Source organism: Dermacentor variabilis, chromosome 2, assembly GCF_050947875.1.
Source record: "Dermacentor variabilis isolate Ectoservices chromosome 2, ASM5094787v1, whole genome shotgun sequence".
In the NCBI taxonomy this organism is placed as follows: Eukaryota; Metazoa; Arthropoda; class Arachnida; order Ixodida; family Ixodidae; genus Dermacentor; species Dermacentor variabilis.
Window position 1 is genome coordinate 182,356,311 of NC_134569.1, and position 20,163 is coordinate 182,376,473.

General features: G+C 46.5%; 1 non-coding gene across 1 annotated transcript; it reads left to right on the forward strand.

Annotated features, from left to right (window-relative positions):
• The first annotated feature begins 6,139 nt into the window (after positions 1 to 6,139).
• On the forward strand, positions 6,140 to 6,213 carry TRNAS-GGA (transfer RNA serine (anticodon GGA)). The gene has a single exon. It is a non-coding gene; the product is annotated as a tRNA-Ser (tRNA).
• Positions 6,214 to 20,163: the final 13,950 nt, after the last annotated feature.

Below are 20,163 nucleotides of genomic sequence, written 5' to 3' on the forward strand. Positions count from 1 at the left end.
TCCCATGCAAGTGAGATTGTAATGAACTCACCAAGTCATGGAACCGGCGACCTGAACTTGTATCTCGTATGTGCTTGCACAATAATATATTCAATATACATGAGTATAGGAATCGTAAATTTTGAACACAAAAGACGAAATCAAGTTGCAGCATGCGTTATGAAGAAATTCACGATGCCATTCTCATTAAATGCAACAATTTATTACTTATAGTCAGAAGTGTTAAGCGCTTCCAGCGCTTTGGCTTGTCCGATGGTGCTTATTAGTCCGAAAGGTAAAGTATCATGTGCATTAGGGTTTTGCTTATGACCGGGAATGACGTTATCAACTGTCCTCGACGTTATTCCTCCAATCGGTAGCCGAAAGATCTTAGAATCTTTGATTCACCAGCACTGTTCCTCAATGTTGCGGATATGCTGCACTGAAAAGCGCGTGTTTAAAGTAATGAACTCTTTGAAAAGCCTCATGTCACGGATCATGGCGTCCTGGGAAGACTGCGAAAAGCAATGCATGCGTAGCTCTAGCCACGCGCTGCCTTTGCTGGACATGTCCGGTGTCCACTACAGAGTTCAACTTGCATATTGCTTCCGTGATACCTTCAGCGACGTGCAACTGTGCTCGCACGAGCTTGGATAGCTTGATCAGTTTCGATAGCAATAATTCCTTGCCGCAGAGATGGTGAAAGGCGATGCTCTCAAGGTGTCTGCATCCATAGAGGGTGTTCAAGGAAGCGCGTGTAAGCACTTCCGCGCTAAAGGCAATGCTATCAAGCTTGCCACGGCAGATTTCGGCGGGCAGCGTAAAGTGTTGCTCTAGGATCTGGAGGCGTTGCACGTCGAAGCACTGTATCGTTGGCGGCGTGCGGAATGTGGAGTCATACCAGTCCTTGTTGCAGCTGTCAAACAGTCAGACGACTTTCAGCTTCTGAAACCGCTGAAGAGCTTGGGCGACGCTCACTTCGTTCTCGTTGCAAACGTCACTTATCAGGAGAGTCTACAGACTACGACACTGCCTGGAGGCATGCAGCAATACAATCATTGCAATTCGACTTACCGAAAGCCTCGCAAGGTGTCGCAGGTGCTGCAACCCCTGCCAGTTGTCTCTGCGGGTTATGAAATCCGAGTTGAAGTGCAGTCGCTCCATATGAGGACAACTGACGAACAGCTGTTGAAGAATGTCGTCATTGATGCGCACTTCACGAGAAGCTAGTAGCGCTTTGAGGCACGTGAGGTTCTTGATAGCACATATGTCAAAAGGCTGTAATGTATCCATGCCGCGCTGCAAGACGGTGCTGAGTGATTCGCAGTTCAGTAGGATGGTCGGCATGCTATCGTGCGACAATGCCCGGCCAGGGATCGCCAACTTTTTCATCAGCTTTAAGCGTTTCGAAGCCGATGCAATAACCTCAAGATAAAGTGGTCCTGTGGATACTTCAGACATAGGGTAGCTCTTTCCAGAATGTCACGCACATGCTGCAAGCTGCTTCCAAAACTTGAGTCAATGCACACTTCCGTCCAGAGGCTGCGATCGAAAGTAAGCGCCTTCCACCATACTGAGACTTCGGCTATAGTCGGCAGACAGTGATGAGGAAGGTAAAATATCTTCAGCGCAAACTCAACTGGCAGTTCGTCGAAGTTTGCAATTGTCGGTCCTGATGATGATGATAATAATTGCCTAATATTATGGCCAATCCAACACTGGGGATTGGCCAATAATCGCGTGTTGAAACGATTACGTATTCTTTTGAAGTGTATCATTCGATGAAAAAAAATAAAGAAAAAGAAAGATACAAAAAGAAACAAATTACAAAAGAGCAATCAAAAAGCTATTCCTTTTGTTGATTGTATGTAACCTGTTTTAACTCGCTTTTACTGCTTCTGCAGCGACGACATTATTACCTTCCTGAAGTAATGATGCATGTCGGTGTTTTTTGTTTCCTCCTCTTCCTCTTCTTCCGCGATCGAGAACATAAAGGAGCGTACGCACGCAGGTAGTCAACGTCGTCGTCTTTTTCTAGGCGACACGCACGTTCTCCAATTCGCGGGGCGTGCGCACAGCCTGTGCATCTCAATACCACCAGTTATTGTTACGTTCGTGGGAACAGTTCGTCCAACTGAAATCAAGTCATGGCCCCTAATGCATAGTGTAGAGTCACTTTCTTCACGACCACTACATTGCTTGAAATGTTGCTGTTACGGGGATACGATGAAAGGCTGAATTTCGGTTGCTCGATGCCGGCTATGCGGAGAGAATCACGACAGTACAGACTAAGTTTCAGGAATAAAAATGTTGTATGCGTAATGAAAACTTTACTCTGCAGAATATTCAAACTGTTCTGCGAAGGAAAGAAAATTAAGAACACCCGAAGCAGTGGAACGCGTTCGCTGCTGACGTATAGAAAGCAGTTACTGAGGATCTGGGAAGAGCCCAGGGCTATGCAGGCGTAACAGCTCGTCACACCGCCGGCGTATATGTTGCCATATATGTAAGGCCACAGCGGATGCAGTACAGAAAGCTACGGAAAAGGCTATGGAACGTCTTGCGAGAATTTTTTTATTGCGATAGAAAATATATGAACACTGCAGGAGAATTTTCTGCCGCCGGCGTGGTCGTCGCCGTGATGTTCCATATAAAGTCTAAGGGTGATAACATCATCGCCACGCGCCGTTTTGTGTATGTGGGAGTGAAAGCGTGCGAGGGGGAGCAAACTATGGCGGCTGAATCTCGCGTGCAACGGAGGTATGTGGGAAGTAAGGACACCGTTTTCCACCGTGCGCAAAGTGCCGGAGAAGGGGCGAGAGGGAGGGAGGTGTTCTACCACGGCGACTACTAGGACACAAGGGTTGAAGCTCACAGCCGCAAGACCAGAACCATATATGGCGATCCCCTACTTTAACTAAATGACACGCCCACCATGTGGTTAGTTCTGGTATTTTCCCTCACATTGCCTGTTAACATGGTGGGGAGATTTTACGATGCCACGCATTGGTTTTCGTATCACAAGGAATGTATATTTCTGCTGTAAAATGCGGCACCACGTCATATGCGCGCTGTCAATGCGCATGCACGTTGACAATCACTGGGTCGTCAACGTCTAGCTCCCTTCTTGCACGATGGCAGCTAGGCTGGCGCTGCTATGCTACAGTGCAGACGAGGGTGCGCGACGAAAGTGCAGCAGGAGGCTGATCACCAGCCAGCCTCCTGCTGAAGGGCGACGCTGTTCCCAAATTCTGTAAGGCGAAATCTATTCCATATGCTCTACGCGACAAGATATCACAAGAACTTGACCGGTTAGTGTCGCTGGGTGTAATATCTCCAGTGAAGCGTTCGAATTGGGCGACGCTGATCGTATCCGTTCTGAAGAAGGATGGCTCGGTCAGAATTCGCAGCGATTTTAAAGCTACTCTAAATCCTGCTTGCACGGAGCAGTACCCGCTTCCGGTAATTCAAGATATCTTTGCGTCATTAGGAGGAGGCCAGTTGTTCAGTACGCTAGACCTGCGGGATGCATACAACCAGGTGCTTTAGGACGAGGACTCTCGGAAGCTTTGCGTTATTAACACTCAAAAAGGCTTTTTTTGTTACAATAGGCTTCCGTTCGGCATTTCCTCCGCTCCAGTAATCTTCCAAAGAAGAAATGATACAATACTGCCTGGGTTACCTGGTGTTCAGGCTTACTTGGATGACGTTCTAGTCTGGGAAAGGTTTGGAGATTGCGGAGCACGATTATAAAATGTGTTAGAACGGTTCATAGAACATGGCGTGAAGCTCAGATACGATAAGTGTAAATTTAGCCAGCCATCTATCACTTATCTTGGACATCGTATTGACCGTGCAGGCCTTCACCCAACTAAGAAGAACATAGATGCTATCATGAATGCACCTAGTCCCGAAAACCTAAGCGAGCTACGTTTGTCCTTTGGGATGATAGCATTGCATTCAAAGTTTTTGCTGAATATGTCAGACACATTGTTCCCATTCTACCAGTTGTTAGAAAAAAACGCGCAGTGGCAGTGGAAGTCCTCACAGGAATCTTCATTTGAGAAGGCAAAGCATTGTCTTTAAGACGCCGAGGTCCTTGTGCATTTTGATCCATCGAGGCAACTGAAGATGAAATGCGGCGCATCCGCTCGTGGTATAAGCGCTGTTATTTTTCACACTATTGAAAGCACCAACACTCCAGTCGGGTTCCGTTCAAGAACCCTGACAAAAGTCAAAATAAATTATCCTCAGTTAGAACGTGAAGCACTGGTACTTGTTTTTGGAGTGACTAAATTCCGGGTTTATCTTTCAGGTCGAGAGTTCGTCCTGGTTACCGCACACCAGCCACTTCTAGGACTGCTGAGCCCCGACCGCGAGACGCCTGCCATGGCTGCAGCTCGCATGCAATGCTGGGCCCTCTACCTAGGAGGCTACCGTTACAAGCTCGAATATGCTCCAGGAAGGTTGCTACTGAATGCGGATGCTCTGAGCAGACTGCCGCTGCGGGGCTCCGATCCCATTACGGAACCTGACCCTGGAGAGTACGTATTTTCTTTAAAAAGCCTGGATGAAGGGATAGTCACAACACGCGAGCTGAAGGAGCTGACCGCCCATGACGCAACCTTAGCTCGCTTAAAGCAGAACGTGTTGCACGGCGGCCGAAAGGCGCAGAACGACTTGACCCTACCTTGGTCCGCTTTTCTGATCGCAGTTTGGAGCTATCTCTGGCACTCATCCTCGTCTACTGGGGACATCGTGTTGTCATAACTGTCGCAACACGGAAGCGCTTGTTACAGTTATTGCATGAAACGCATCAGGGGTCCTCGGCAATGAAAACAGTGGCGCGGTCTTTGTTTTGGTGGCCAGGAATAGACCGCGAAGTAGAGCTCACGGCAGCGCAATACAACAATTGTATTGACAATTTGCCTATGCTGTCAGCCGCCCCGCCGTTAAACTGGCCGCAAACGCAGGAGAGATGGTCACGAGTTCACGTCCACTTTGCAAGGCCAATAGAAGGTAAAATGGTTCTCGTGGTAGTGGATTCCCACACTTAGTAGCTAGAAGCGGTGCCGCTGAACCAGGCTACTTCGGCAACCACCACTGACTACCTGCGGGATATATTTAGCTATTTTGGGGTAGCCAGAACCCTCCTATCGGACAATGGAACGCAGTTCACCAGCCAGGAATTTGCAACGATTGCTGACAGGAACAACATTACGCACCTAAGAACCGTCCCCTATCATCCGCAGTCAAACGGAGATGCGGAGAGGGCAGTCAGGACAATCAAGGACGGCCTCCGGAAGCTGAGAGGTGGAAAACCGGAGCATAACTTTATGGGTTTGTCGCTCAATTACAGGTGGACTCCCCAGAAAATCGGAAAGTCGCCATCGGAAATGCTGCTCGGATACCATATACGATCGCGCCTCGACAACTGCTTCCCGGTGGCGACTGTGTCTACTTCTAAAAAGGAAAACGACGAGTGGTTCCTTCCAACTGACTGTAGTGCACATGTCCGCAATTACGGGTCAATGGTAAATGGATACCAGGACGGGCAACAGCGAGATCGGAAGGACGGATGGTCACAGTGGAGACTCCTCAAGCAATCGTGCGGCATCACATCGACCACGTGCGCACCCGTACTGGATCCTCTCAAGATGAACCACCGGGCACCGACCCATGCACGATCAGCAGGGACCATACACCAAGCGCACCACCACTCAGCCAACAGCCTTCCGCGAGCCCCGACGACACGGGGGAATCTTCACCCCAAGAAGCGTTTCCAGACGTGGACCACCAGGCGCCTGTTGTTCAAACACTCGTGGCATCCGGGGCAGACAAAGTAACCACACAACCTCTTCGATGCTCCACAACCTCATGCAAGCCAATGCAGCGTTTTAAAGTGGGAAGAAATGTAAAATTCGGTATACAACAGCCGCGTCATGTGCGTGCTATCAATGCGCATGCACCAAGTTTCTTTTCTATGTTCACTCTCCACATCCCCCCTCTCCCCTTTACTTTATTCTGGGTAGATGTCTGATTTCCCTTTATTAATTACTTCTCTCCATCTTGCGGGTTTCCGCAGAACTACTACGTCAAACACTTGCCTTTGCTTCGTGTGTTGTCGACAAATTCGACTTCGCCCTGCCATCTGCTAGCCGCCTGGTTAGCTCAGATGGTAGAGCGGCTGCCCCGGAAAGGCGGTGGTCCCGGGTTCGAGTCCCGGACCAGGAAGAATTTTTCTTCAACTCTGAGGCTTTTCTTTCGAGGAACCCGTATGAGTTTCCTTTGTAGCAATTGCTACGAACGGGTGGATGTCTGATTTCCCTTTATTAATTTACTTTATATATACGTGCAATAAACACTTGTGAGTTGTTCTCGGTGAATCACCCGGTCGTCAACGTCTCCCTTCTTGCATGACGACAGCTAGGCTGCCGCTGCTATGCTACAGTATCAAATCAGCAAATAAGCACGAAGCTTGCTTCTTTGCAAGTGAAAGATCAGATCCAGTGGTCGTGGCTACGGAGCATGCGGTTTCTTGAGCGGACACTAAAATAGGGTAAATTGCATACATTAATGAAGAGGGTAGCCAATGCTGCAAGTGCTGACACTTGCATGTTGAGAAATGCTAATACATTGCGAGACTCACCATAGCGTTCGATATTTTAGCCAGACTTTTAAATGAAGCATGCGTTTCAGTGGCGCGTTGGAATAAAAAAAAATTACAGAAGAACCCATCTCACGATGACTGTCGACGCTAATGCGATTAGCTTTCGAGCATTGTAGTGACGAATCCCATTGGTCAAGTCACGTTTGTTTAAAATCCATAGTGGTCATTCTGACAGTTGCGTTGCTTCAGCCACATGTGACGCGCACTCTCTGCGGTATCGACCCATTTTGCTGTTGGCACTCGCTTGCCGAGGCCGTCCATGAGCATCCTAGGACGCAGGGACGACGATGGAATGTCAAAGGCGCTGTGCCGACGACGGCAATGACAGGACTATTCTGAAATGTTAATGATGGTATAAGGACGATGACTTGAGAACGATGGTGTAATGACTTCGCCAAAACGACAAAAGGATGGCCAAGCTGGAATGAGGATATTGACACAACCACGACCGCATGGCGACGACAGTATGACAATGCATAAAAGCGACTGTCTGAAAACGACGCAATGACTCCGGCATGAGAGCAGCGACATATCAGCATTGCATGATGACTATACATGACTGTCATAGAATGACAAAGAAGGAACGTCAATAGACCGAAACAGCCTGTATGACTATGTGCCATAACGACAAGGGGATGACGTGTTTGAAGTGATAGGGATGGTAAAACTACAATAAGACTCAAAGGCCGGCTAGTTGGTTTGATTTCATTCTGGAAAATTTTGCGTACACTAAACGAAGACAATTCTTTGTGTCCTTTTCATGGTGGTATTCGTTTAGCGTGCGGAAAACTTTCCACAATGGTAAAACGACAGCGTCACGACGACGCCATGGCGACACTGGCATGCCAACGGCTTTGTGACGACGAAGGCACGACAACGAATGCATGACGACGACTATACGACGATGACGCAGTGTTGTTGGGATGCAAATGGCGTGACAAAAATGCCATGACTGCGGGTTTGCGACGACGACTGTGTCACGAAGACTATGACGATGAATATGTGAAGCCGATGGAATGACGACGATCAAATGACCACGACGGCCCCACGGCAGCGTGACAACGAATCATGACGAGTGTAGATGGAGCGATAGCGGCAGTTTGACGAGAGTGGGATTAAAAACCTAGAAAGATGCCTATGCAACAGCCACAACGACATCCCGAGCAGGAGCACATTTCTAGTAGCCGATGGTATTAGACAACTCAGGTAACTGTGTCGGTGAACAGGGCGTGACGACGATTGCATGACGAGAAGCTGTAATGACGACGCTGAAACGACCACGACGGCCTCACGACGACGTTACGACAACGAATGTATGACGTCTGTGTAATGATGATGGCGTGCCGACGACGGCATGACAAACCTGGAATGACGACAACGCAGCGGCCACAACGGCCTGCATCAGCGGCTACATCAAGGGAATCTAACGAGTTCCTTTGAGTTATGCGTCAACTTATCCCAAGTGCTCACAGAACCAACCCGAGTCACCGCTAACTGCCAAATATTCTGGACCTCGTCTTAACAAATAATCCCTAGGGCGTGTCATCCATCGCCTATCTTGCCGAAATCAGTGACCATATAGTCGTTCACGTCGACATCGTAATTAAACCAGTTTTTGCGTCGACTGTTAAAAAACTGTGTTTGTGTGATAAGGGTAATTATGAAGCAATTAATCATGAACTCAAACAATTTCACCCCACTTCTGAAAGTGCCCTTCATTGCCATAACATGGGCGATAATTGGCGGCTTTCCAAAGAGAAACTAAATGATTTGGTCGGCAAATCAATTCCCCAATTTAACATTCATTCCAATTCAGCACAACCCACGTTCAGTAAACCACTGAAACAATGAGAAAACAAGAAAAGCGTCTCTTCCATGCAGCTAAGCAGCGTGACACCTCTAATGCATGGAATAAGTGCAATACCGCCGAAATAGCTTATCTGCAAGCCGTACATCAAGCCGAACGCCCATTCTTTCACGCTGATGTGTGGAACATGATCGACCTTATCGAGTGGCTCAGGTGATGCCCTAACCGACGCTGAATGTGCTCACGTGTTTAACACCGCCTTTGCATCAGCTTTTAGTCAAGAAACTGAACTGTCATTTTCTGCTCCCCAAGCAAACTTTGAATGTACCATGCCACCAAATACTTTTTTTTCGATGCGGCATTTCATGCCTAATACACAATGTCCAACTTTCATCGTCAGCTGGTATGGACGACATTACGCCAAAACTTCTCAAAACACTAAAAATACTTGTGTAGCATATCTCTGTCTCCTATTTCCACAGTCCGTTCCAAGAGGCGTGCTGCCTCCAGATTGGAAACACGGAAAGGTCGTTCCAGTCTACAAATCGGGTAACAAACACTCCCCATTGTATGATCGCCCCATCTCATTAATCAGTGTACCCTGCAAAAACCTTGAACATATCGTCTACACGCATATCTGGACTTCCCTGACGCAAACATCTTTTTTTTCATTCTGAGTAGCATGGCTTAAGGAAAGGTTCTTCCTGCGAAACGCAACTACCTATGTTTGTTCATGACTTGCATGTAAACATTGACTTTAACTTTCACACTCACGCCAGCTTTCCAGATTTCGCAGAAGCTTTTGACAAAGTTTTTCATGAGCGTCGGCTACTAAAACTTGCCGCCTTACATCTTAATACCAATACCATAGCTTGAACTAAAGAATTCTTCATTAACCCTTCATAATCAGTCTATCAACAAAGAAACAAATAACTCTGCCCCTGTAACCTCAGGCGTCCCTCAAGGTCTGTCCTTCGTCCACTTCTATTTCTAATTTACATTAATAACTTACCAATGCATGTATGTTTGCGGACAATTGCGTAATTTATCTCAAGATTACCAGCGTTTCCGACAACAAGTCTATTTAAGATGACCTGCGAAGTGTACAAGAATGGTGTAAGCTTCGGCTAATGGAACTAAAGCCTAATAAATGTAAAACTGTCTCCTTCCACCGTCGTTGACATTACTTGTTTTATCGTACCAAATCGCTGATGGCAATCTAGAACTAGTTCATTCCAACAAATATCTCGGAGTAACCTTTTCTAATAATGATTTAAGCTGGGCAATGCACATTACGAACATCATTTCATCTGCTAACAAAACACTCGGGTTTTTAAAACGCCATTTGCGCCACCCTACCAAAATGTAAATTTACTAGCCTGTCACTTCTTCGTCAGGACTAAATTAGAATACGCATCCGCCATTTGGAGCACGCCTCAAATATATCTCATCGAGCAACTCGAATCGCCTCAAAATCGAGATACAAGATTTATTCATTCTAAGTAACCTTAGGACGTCAGTATATCAGCACTGGAAACAGAATTCGGCTTATCATTGTTTGATTCTCATCGCCGCATTGCTAGTGTTTGTCTTTTTCACGAGTTAGACAGACAGACAGACAGACAGACAAGAGCTAGATAGATAGATAGATAGATAGATAGATAGATAGATAGATAGATAGATAGATAGATAGATAGATAGATAGATAGATAGACAGATAGATAGACAGGCAGACAGGCAGACAGACAGACAGACAGACAGACAGACAGACAGACAGACAGACAGACAGACAGACAGACAGATAGATAGATAGATAGATAGATAGATAGATAGATAGATAGATAGATAGATAGATAGATAGATAGATAGATAGATAGATAGATAGATAGATAGATAGATAGATAGATAGGCTGAAAACGCCTGAAGAAGACAAGAATGCTCATTGCGCTAGAATAGTTTTCCTCAAATGCGCGATTAGGTTTACTCTCTTTGAGAATGAACAGCAATCTCTTCATATTGCAAACGAATTTACATTTATTTTGAGGATATTCGGTGAACAGAACTCGCATTTGGTTTCTTTTTTAATGCCCGCGAGGGTTCAGTTCTCGTGTATGTTGACGACGAGATACTTTAACGTACTGCTCATGACTGGAAGCGAAGTTCGCACTGTGCGCAATACTTTTCTTCTCCAGGCCACCCAAAAAAGCTGCCCTTCTTTCATTCGGCAGCACTGCTCCTCCAAATCGCGGAGGTGGTTCATCGAGAGACCCGTGTTGAAAGCGAGGAACTCCCTGAGGTTCCACACCGCGCGTATCAAATCGTCCTCTGCCGCCTGCGACGCACAATGCGCACGAAGCACGAGCCGTGTATGGCCCTTGGCAGACTTGTCCTGAACATCTACTACCGTGTTCAACTGGCTTACGGCCTCCGAAGCCTCACCGACAACGTCCAACTGGGTGCGAACTAGCTTCGGCAACGCGATGAGCATCCTAAGCAGCATGTCTCCCCCACAGACGCCGTATACTGCGACGCTTTCCAGATTCTTGCACTCGCGCAGCAAGTTGAGGACATTTTGTGTGAGCGTTCTGGCACTGATGGTGACGTGACGAAGCTTGTTCCCGGATTTTTGCACGAGGTGTTTGATTTGGTGCTCTTCCATGTGGAGCTGTTGAACATCGAAGCGTTCCAGTTCTCTCGGCGCTCGGAACCGCGAGTCGAACCATCCTGTGCCGCACTCCCCATTCACTGAAAGGATCCGGAGCTTCAGGAAAGACTGAAGTGCCTGTGCCACCGTCACGTCGTTCTCGTTCCAAATGGTGCCGATCATGAGCGACTCCAGGTTTGGACGTGCCTTAGACAGGTGCACCAATCCGCCTGTGGACATACGAGTTACCGCGAGGCACGTCAGATGCTGCAGTGACTCGAGGCACCCCCATGTGCTTCGATCGCGTACGCAGTCCGAGTTGATATCCAGTCGTGCAAGCAAAGGACAACTGGCGCACAGCTGGCGAATAGTGCCGTCCTCGATGCGCAGTTCTCGTGTGGTCGAGAATACTTTAAGGCATTTTAAGCTCTGGAGATGGCGTACGTCATTCGGCAGCAGCATGTCCTTTCCACGCAACGTCACGGTGGTAAGGGACTCGCACTTTCGTAGAATGATTGGCATGCTGCGATGTGAGAGCGCACGGCCTGGTATCACCAGCTCTTTCACCAGTTTGAAGTGCGTCGAGCAAGCAGCGATGTCTTCGATGTAGATGATGCCGGAGACATCAAGCTTGCGGATCATGGTGGCCCTGTTTAGGACCTCGCGCACCTGGTGCTCACTTTCCATATCCCGCAGGTTGATATGCACCTCTTTCCAGAGCCAAGGGTCGAAGGCCAAACTCTTCCATCGCTCGCACACCTGGGCTATTGTCGCCAGCCAGAATTGCGGAAGGTAAGCGAATATCTTGAGGACGAGTTCCACTGGGAGGTCGTCAAAGTGCAACATGGCCGCGCCAGATTCCAGCGTTCTTCTTTGACTTTCTCTTTGAGCCCTAGCGGCTTCATTCTGTCAAATATTTTTGACGAGAGCGACATTTGTGTGTTTTTATTCCAGAATGTGGAAATAAACTATGAATTCTAAGTGGTGTGTCAGAAAATGCCCAATTTGACTATATCTTGTTGTGCTCTTAATTCCTTCATTTTTAGGGAACATGCCATCTTCTTTTGAAGGAGTAGTGTGTTAAGAGTCCAGTCGAACTTGTTTAGGCTTAACTCACTATAGGAATCGTTCGTTAATTCCATATACGCACAATTCCATATAATTTATGAAACAGTTGCTTAGTAAAATGCGCATAAAATTTTTTGAACTTGTTTCTGTTTGATAGTTTTCCTAAATATACCTACTTTCTCAGGAGAGACGATATTCGGTTAGGCGAACATTCTATTGTCCTGCAATCGTGTGCCCAATGAACGTCGTATACGGACCCACGCGGGCTTTACTGGTCGTTGCTGCTGTTGATTTAAACACCATCTACACGAGGGGCTGGTGGTTTCGCATTCTTTTCTTCATTATTTTCGAGCGTCCGCTAGCAAGGCGCGTCATAGAGCGCAGCTACAGAGATTGATTCCGCGCATGGCGCATGCAGTGTAGATGATGATGGCTCAGATATTGACGCATACCTACAACGGGTGATTGGCCCTAATGCGGGAGGTAGAACAATAAGAAAAAGGTGACAGCAACAACAGAAACTACTACTACTACTGCTACTGCTAGTACAATGATAAAGCTAGCAATTACTACGTATTATATTTAATAAATGCGTTTGCTTGCTATTAGAAGATAAGGAGGGCATGTTCTTTGCAGTCAACCAAACATAGAAAAAACAGAACTTCAAAGCGGGAAAATGAAGAGGTAAAGAAAAAAAAAAGAAAGGAGGTGGTAGAAACCAAACACTTCGCGGTAGAGGTTAGCGACGGCAGCGACGGCAGGACCTTGCACTTTGAAGGAGCCGCCCCAAGCGACGGCATCCGAGTACCGAAAGTGGAAAAAAAAATTGCGTCGAGTCTTTCAAGGCAATGCATTTTGTAATATTGAAGTACGAGAAGTAATCTTAGAAGCGTTGGCATAGCATACACTTTTCTTGACCCTGATAAAGTGAAGGTTAATTATGATGGCTTTCACAAATCCAGCCAATAGCCTTATGAAGGGGTCATTGTGCCTTCAAGTGCAATTTCGTTGATGAGGTTTTGTAGACGGCGCCAAAAAAGCACCGGCACTGTATATTGTGACATTGCTTGTTCCATGCTGCCTGTAAGTTAGCATAATATATGGTTTGGGTGTTCGTGGAAGCGTTGTCTCTCATGTAGTATTATTTATTTACTTTGTTAAAAAAGTCACAGTTTCGCCCGAAAGTCTAAGCAGCGATAGTGATAGCAAATTAGTAGATATCGGGGTGAATTAAGGATAGTAGTTTTAACGGCCATAAGAACTTATAAACACTCGCCTGCTAACTAAATCAACACTGATATAATATGTATATGCGCGACTGAACAAGGAAGTAGAAAGAGATAGATACAAAGAGACAGCACTGCCCCTCTGGGTCTGTTTCATTCTACGTCCTCGTTCAGTCGCCCTTACACATTCTATCATGGATTTAAACTAACGAGCTCGAGAAGGTGTTCTAACTAAATTAACAATCACGGTGTCACGGGCGCACAGGTAAACGTGAACACATCTCGCTAGATGGGCGCGGAAATTCGCTATCAAAATGCTGGAGTGAGCAATCGCGCCAGCAGCATCGATTGAGTTGACCTGCGTCCATCTCTCGCTCCAACGTGAACTAAACGTCGAAAGCACAGTGCATACAAAGCTACCGGCCACGCCGTAAGCAGCAGCCGTGCGTTCAAGTTATGTTGATTTGCGTCACAATGGCGAGCGTGCTCAGACAAAAAGTGAAACCATTTCATTAGAGAGTGCCTGAGTACCCTGTGTAGCTTACGTAAGACAATGATATCAAAAATACAACATTATTAGAGAATATATTTCGAAAACGAGTTCACTCATTCATACAGTGCAGTAAAAAGGACGCGCTTCCACAGTATGACCGCTTCCACAGCATAACTGTGGAGGACGAAAACATTGAACAGGTTGTAAAAAATTTATGCAGATCCCGCGCACTGTGGGAATCGATGTAAGCAAAGCTTTCCATGCTGGATGCCTTGATTGACGGTAATTAGCGGTGATGTTGACGGCTAAAGCTTAATTTCTTCACCGTTTAGGCTAACACGAGAGTGGTGAGTTGATGTTAAAAGTTACCTGGCGTGCACCACTGCTGTTTGTCTGCGTAATACACAGAACACACAGGGAGAAGTGTTTGCTTGAGGTGTTGTGCGCCATATTTTATAACTCCTGAGAGGGTTGAGCGTTGTCGCATCGCACTGCGGCAGAAGTATTAAACTTGAATTGGATTATGGGGCTGTAGGTTCCAGAATCACACTCGGATTATGAGACAAGCCGTAGTGGGGGACTCCGGATTAATTTTGACACCGTGATGCTCTTTAACGTATTCCAAAATCTAAGTGCACGTGCGTTTTCTATTTCGACCCGTCGGAATGCGGCTGCCGCGATTGGGACCAAATCCACGACCTCTAGCAACCGATCCTGCAGAATGACTAGTAAATTGTGCAGCGTAATCGGGATCTCTTCTGTTCTGTATTTGCAACCATGGATGAAAGGCTGCACCCAGCGTGTGGTAACTTCCTTCTGGGGCGATGTACGTGTGAACTCTGTGCTAATTTTTGTCTTTGTAACTGTTTAAGCAATTCTACAGAAAGGCCCGCAAAATTTCTTAGTATATGTGAACGGCAGTGTAATTGCCTGCGAACGCTGAGCCAGCCTTCAGTGAGCCTTAGTAAAATGTTTAGTCGCCAAAATACCTCTGATCTTTTCAGACGTATTCGCATCTGCTGCCATGGAAGAACAGCCACGCTTTGCTTCTGGCAACTTCCATCGAGGTTGTCTGATACCCGTGAATTTTCAGGATGAACTTGCTTTTGTGTGTTGCCGCTGAAGCAAGCCCACACAAATCTTCTCTTAGCTTTTGGTACAGGCAAACTCATATAATGCATTTTTTGTCTATGACTACCGAAGCGAGCAATGCCGCAAGCCTTTAGTCAATTGTGTAGTCGCAAAGGTACCTGTGACAGCTTCAGCAATATTTGGCTGTAACCACGGAAATGTTGCATTCAGTTTCTGTTTACTTGCTTAGAGGCCTTCGAGCCTGTGAACACTTACGGTGAATTTGTGTTTGAGAGCCCTCACGTAGAGCAAGTCTCTTGTAACTTCTAGTACCTGTGAAATCAGTTTGGTTTTGTGCCGAAGCAAGTGTCTTGTAACTGCTTTTGTACCTGTGAACTCTCCAGTAATATTTGTGTCTGCAACTGCTTAAGTGATCCTTTAGTAATTTTATTATTGTCCAGTGTGTCTATCAAATCTTTAGTACTTTTACTGTGTGCGATCACTGAAGCAGGCCTGTAGAAATCCTGGAGCAGGTTCTTTCGTAGCTAAGACACCTGTGAATTCTCCAGCAAATATTGCATTTATATGCCTGCAACCACTGATGTGAGCGAGCCTGCAGTAGGCCTCCTACTCACTTCCTTTGCATTTTTTATGAAACTGTAGCAATCTATTAGCTTACCGTACCACGGAATTATGTGCACAGTGCTTAGCTGCATTCTAGCCTTCTTTAGCATGCTTGGAGATGCGGTGGGCTGTATTCCTGGCCTGTCTCCCGGTACTTCAGCTTTTGCATGACAAAAATGTTTGGTCGCCTTATTAGACCACTGGGATGGGTCTTCAAGAGCCATGAAATTCCTTTTCATTATTTCCCCACAAGCGAACACAAAACCAGGCCAAACTTACTTTGTTAATGATTTGTAAAATGCAGGAGGCCTGCTGCACTGTTAGGGCACATTATGAGGACCGTTCCTATTAGGTTAATTTATAATCAATATGGACGTCCTGTGGATATCCTAAATCGACAGTGAAATGTCCCACAAACGTCCTTTGGATGATTGGTAACAAAATGTCCCAGAAGCGTTCTACATCCTGACAAAAATCTCCTTAGGACGTACTGAGGGTTATGCAATAAGAACACCTATTTAAACATCTCTTGGATGTCCGAATACACCATTATGACGGTTGTGGGACGTTTCTATGAACGTCAGTTCGCGTGCATGGGACGATTCCATGGATAATCCAGAGACGTCCGAGTGTGTCGTTTTTAATCTTTGCTGGGCATCTGTAGACGTTGGCGGTCCAGTGGGTTATATCCAAATGTCCTGTGGACGTCCGAATATACGATTTTGATGTGCGATGGACATTCTTTGGATGTACATTTCCCTTGCGTCGGACGATCGTACGGACATGCGTAGTATATTGGAACTTCTGTGGACATCCGAAGGACGTCAAAATATTCTTTGTAGGATGTCCTTTGGATGTTCACTGCCACTGGAGATCTTTGGTCCAATGGGATTCAGTGCACAATTTGTATGGCGTATTCAAAAACATCCAAATAGTGTGGTTTCATAAATATTGATCTTGCGCTTTTCATTTTTTTCGGGCTTTGTAGATAGCGCGGCAGCTTACATGTACCTGTACACACCGCAATGCTTTGGCACATGCATATCGAGGTCGGTGAGCGCCATTAGGGCTAGCACGGCCACCTCTATCTTGGACTCAGAAATGCCCCGAAGCCGACCAAAGAGCTGCAATAGCTCAAACGCATTCAGCTTCTCCACAAGGCCATTGTATTGGAAGCAGTAACCGATGAAAAACTTCAAGTGCGAAGCCAAATGAGAATGGATGTATTGACTTTGACCTCAAGAAATCCTGCTGTCACAGTAGCACGGTTGCAGACACTACCATGCATTTAGCACCCGCAACAGCTTTAGTTGTTTGAGTTGTATGTCTGCTTAAGCTCATTTGCAAGCCTGTGGCTCTCTCGTTGGCATTTTACATTCCGACTTTGTACTTCCGTCAGCTCTCTGTAACGCCTTCCCGTGTTACATGAGTGTAACACGCTGTCGAACTTTTTCTTAGGCGAGGCGGTATCCGGGCGCCTATTGCGCCGGGCTACGACGGGCCTTTTCGGGTTCTACGCCATTACACTAAGACTTTTGTCATTGCGCAGTAGACTTGACGAGACAGTCTCTATAGATCGGCTCAAGCCGGTCAACGTGGACACACCAATCACCTATCTGCATCTCCAGAGCACGGATTACCCAGCTTCCCTTACAACGTCAAGAACGTCCGCATCGCGCCCATTTCGCCCTTGGAGTCTAGCCGGGAGCCCTGTAGCGCCCGCATCTGCTATAATGTCAGGTGGCGCCCCCACCTAGAACAACGAAGGAAATAGATGGTAGTGGGGCGTAGGCTCCAGTGATCAGCTCTTCAGCTTACGTGTCGGTTGTTTTCTTTCGCGCTCCACAACTTCAAGATAATGATTAGGCTATGGCACATGTAAGGAGTCGAGTGGCACCTTCACCTTCGTCTTAGCAATCATAGCCCATCGGGATGATGAAGACCGCAAGGACTGATAAGCGCGTACTGTACCATACGCATTCACCATGAATCGGGCCGTGCCTCAACATTATCATTGCGACAGTAATGAGTAGCAATAACTATTGCGATAGCAATTATACAGACGCGGATGCGCATTCATCCCATTCCGTAAGGAATAAAAGCTGGCTGCCCGCCAATCACTTTTGCGCTGGCTCCTGGGAACCGACGGTAAGACCGTGTTTGTTTGCCTATAATAAGAATGAAGTTCCAGACTGATCACCAAACTACAATTGCACTATATTCTCAGTGAAACACCACACACTCGTGTAACATATACGCCCGCGCGCAACGAGGTTACGCAAGACGTGGTCTGCTCACCTCGTTCTGCTACTACATTGTTAGCCGCTTGACTACAGCAAATACATTTCGATGGAGAGCACACCTAGGTATCCGATACCTCAATTAATCATCCAGCACTGCAGCTAGAAGGTAAGGAAAACGCGGTTCGTAGAGCCGATTAGCCGTTCCAAAAGCGGCTGCCATCTTGGGGCGGCTGAACCACATAGATTAGGTGTGGAATGGACACAGGCATGGCGCTGTGGATTTCAATATGGAGTGCATCAATTGCGAAATACAATTAAATCACCTTTGCCATTGACCGACTATAAAACAATCTTGCTTTGCGTAGCACGCAACTAATAGTTCTTTGACTACACTAAGAAAAGTTTACGCCCTTTGGAGTATATTTGCCACACATCTACAATCACATGTCTTGCTCGCATTTCCTTTCTTGGAAATGCTGCGCTCGTTACTTTCCTGTCGGGAATGCAATGTCATGCTAATAACGCGCATGCCGTTCGTTACTGGAATGTACTGGGCTCGCCGCGTTAAAGTAAGGAAATGCGGACAAGACAGGTGACGATTATTGTTGTGTGGCAAATATACACCCCAAAGGGTGCAACTGTTTTTAGAATGTAGGCATTTCCGCTCAAACCGAGGTTGCTATACGTCCCACTATGGAAAGAAATTATGCAAAAACCACCGAAGATGGTTATCTAAATAAACCGATGGTATTGCTATCCCACTAAGAGTAGTCAGTGATTATCCTTGGTTTACTGTAACGCAGAGGATATACCTACAAGTTCTTGAAGACATTCTGCTTGAGGTTTTAATAACATATTATAATACACGCATTGATTCGTTGTGTAGTGTTTTGAATGTCGGTCCTGCCGGTTATTTCTTCCTAGGTTATCGATGCTTACTGCCCGACTGCACCTACAGCCTATCATACATACCACACCGAAAGAGCCATTAACGAAGTGTTTCTCTAAGTTGTTGCAAGCGCAGCAGTTGAAAGAAGATTTCTGACGTTCCGCTTCGCGACGCCGAGCGCTCAAGCTTCTACTCTCGTTCAATCATTGGCGAAGCCCTCTTGGCGGTACGACGACGATGGCGAGCCTTTCTTGCGACGACGTCGATTTGCCAACTGTTACGCGCAGAAGCCTGTGGATCTGTCTTGGCGGCATTTTGAGCGCCCTGTTGCACGTTGTTGCAATCGTCGAGCAAGCACCGCAAGCTAAACAAGGGGAAACGGGCCAATGAGAGAAGCCGGCACCGCTTTCCTCTCATTTCTGTTTTGTCCTGCACGACGCCGGCGTGACGTCAGTACCGCTCGGACACCGGCGAAGTCCCTCTCCCTCGGTGATCCACGTTCGCTCCGCCAGCGCAGTCGCACTAAAATCCTCTCTGCCTACGCGTTCTCAACTGATCACGTCCTCTGATGAGATGAGGAAAACCTGCCATGGAAAGCACTGCCATTCGCTTTAAAGCCAAACGAAAGGAACTTCCTGTAAATGAACAGAGCGTTTGATTCGACTGTTGGAAAACATTGCCGGTCAACTCCTGCGCTTTGCCCTGCACATGTGACACCTACCCACCATGGTGGATTGACCAATAATTGGCTGGTTTGCACAAAATGAGAAGAAGTTTAGAACCGCCACTAAATCCAAAGGCCTACGTCTACATGTACATGACAAGCGTCAACTTCCAAGCATCTTGGTGGCTCGTCCTATTGGCGCCATTTCATTGCACCGGATAGGTGAAGCCTCAGTAATATCGCAATTTGGAAAATACAGGTGTATGTATATTATCAAACTGCATAATAGCTGTACGGTGGGGAAATATCTTTTTGTTGAAGGATCCTGCAGTAGATTCTCCGCCATACTCTTACCATACTCTTAAATGGTATATGGTTTTAAAGAATGAACACACAATCTGGTGACACGTCACTGAAATATGGATTAGTGTGACTGCGAAAAAAAAAGTAGTCCTGCGATGCTGTTGTGCACGCAGCTGCTAGATAGTTCTTGTTGCTCTTTATTGAATTGGCTCGCAACATCACTTAGAGACAGAACAAAAGTGTTTATGTAGGTGCATAGTTTTACAAAGCGATCAGCTGCGTTGTGCATGTACATACGAGTAACAACGAACTTTCTCACTTTTAAAAAGTAAGAGATTCATGATCGTTCGTGTGTACATGCATAAGGCAGCTGATCGCTTATTGCATTGCATCTATTCATAGTGAATGGAAAGAGGTGGTTATTTACTCAATTTGCTCATTTAATCCAGAAACGGGGAATTAAAATCTTTACAATCATCACA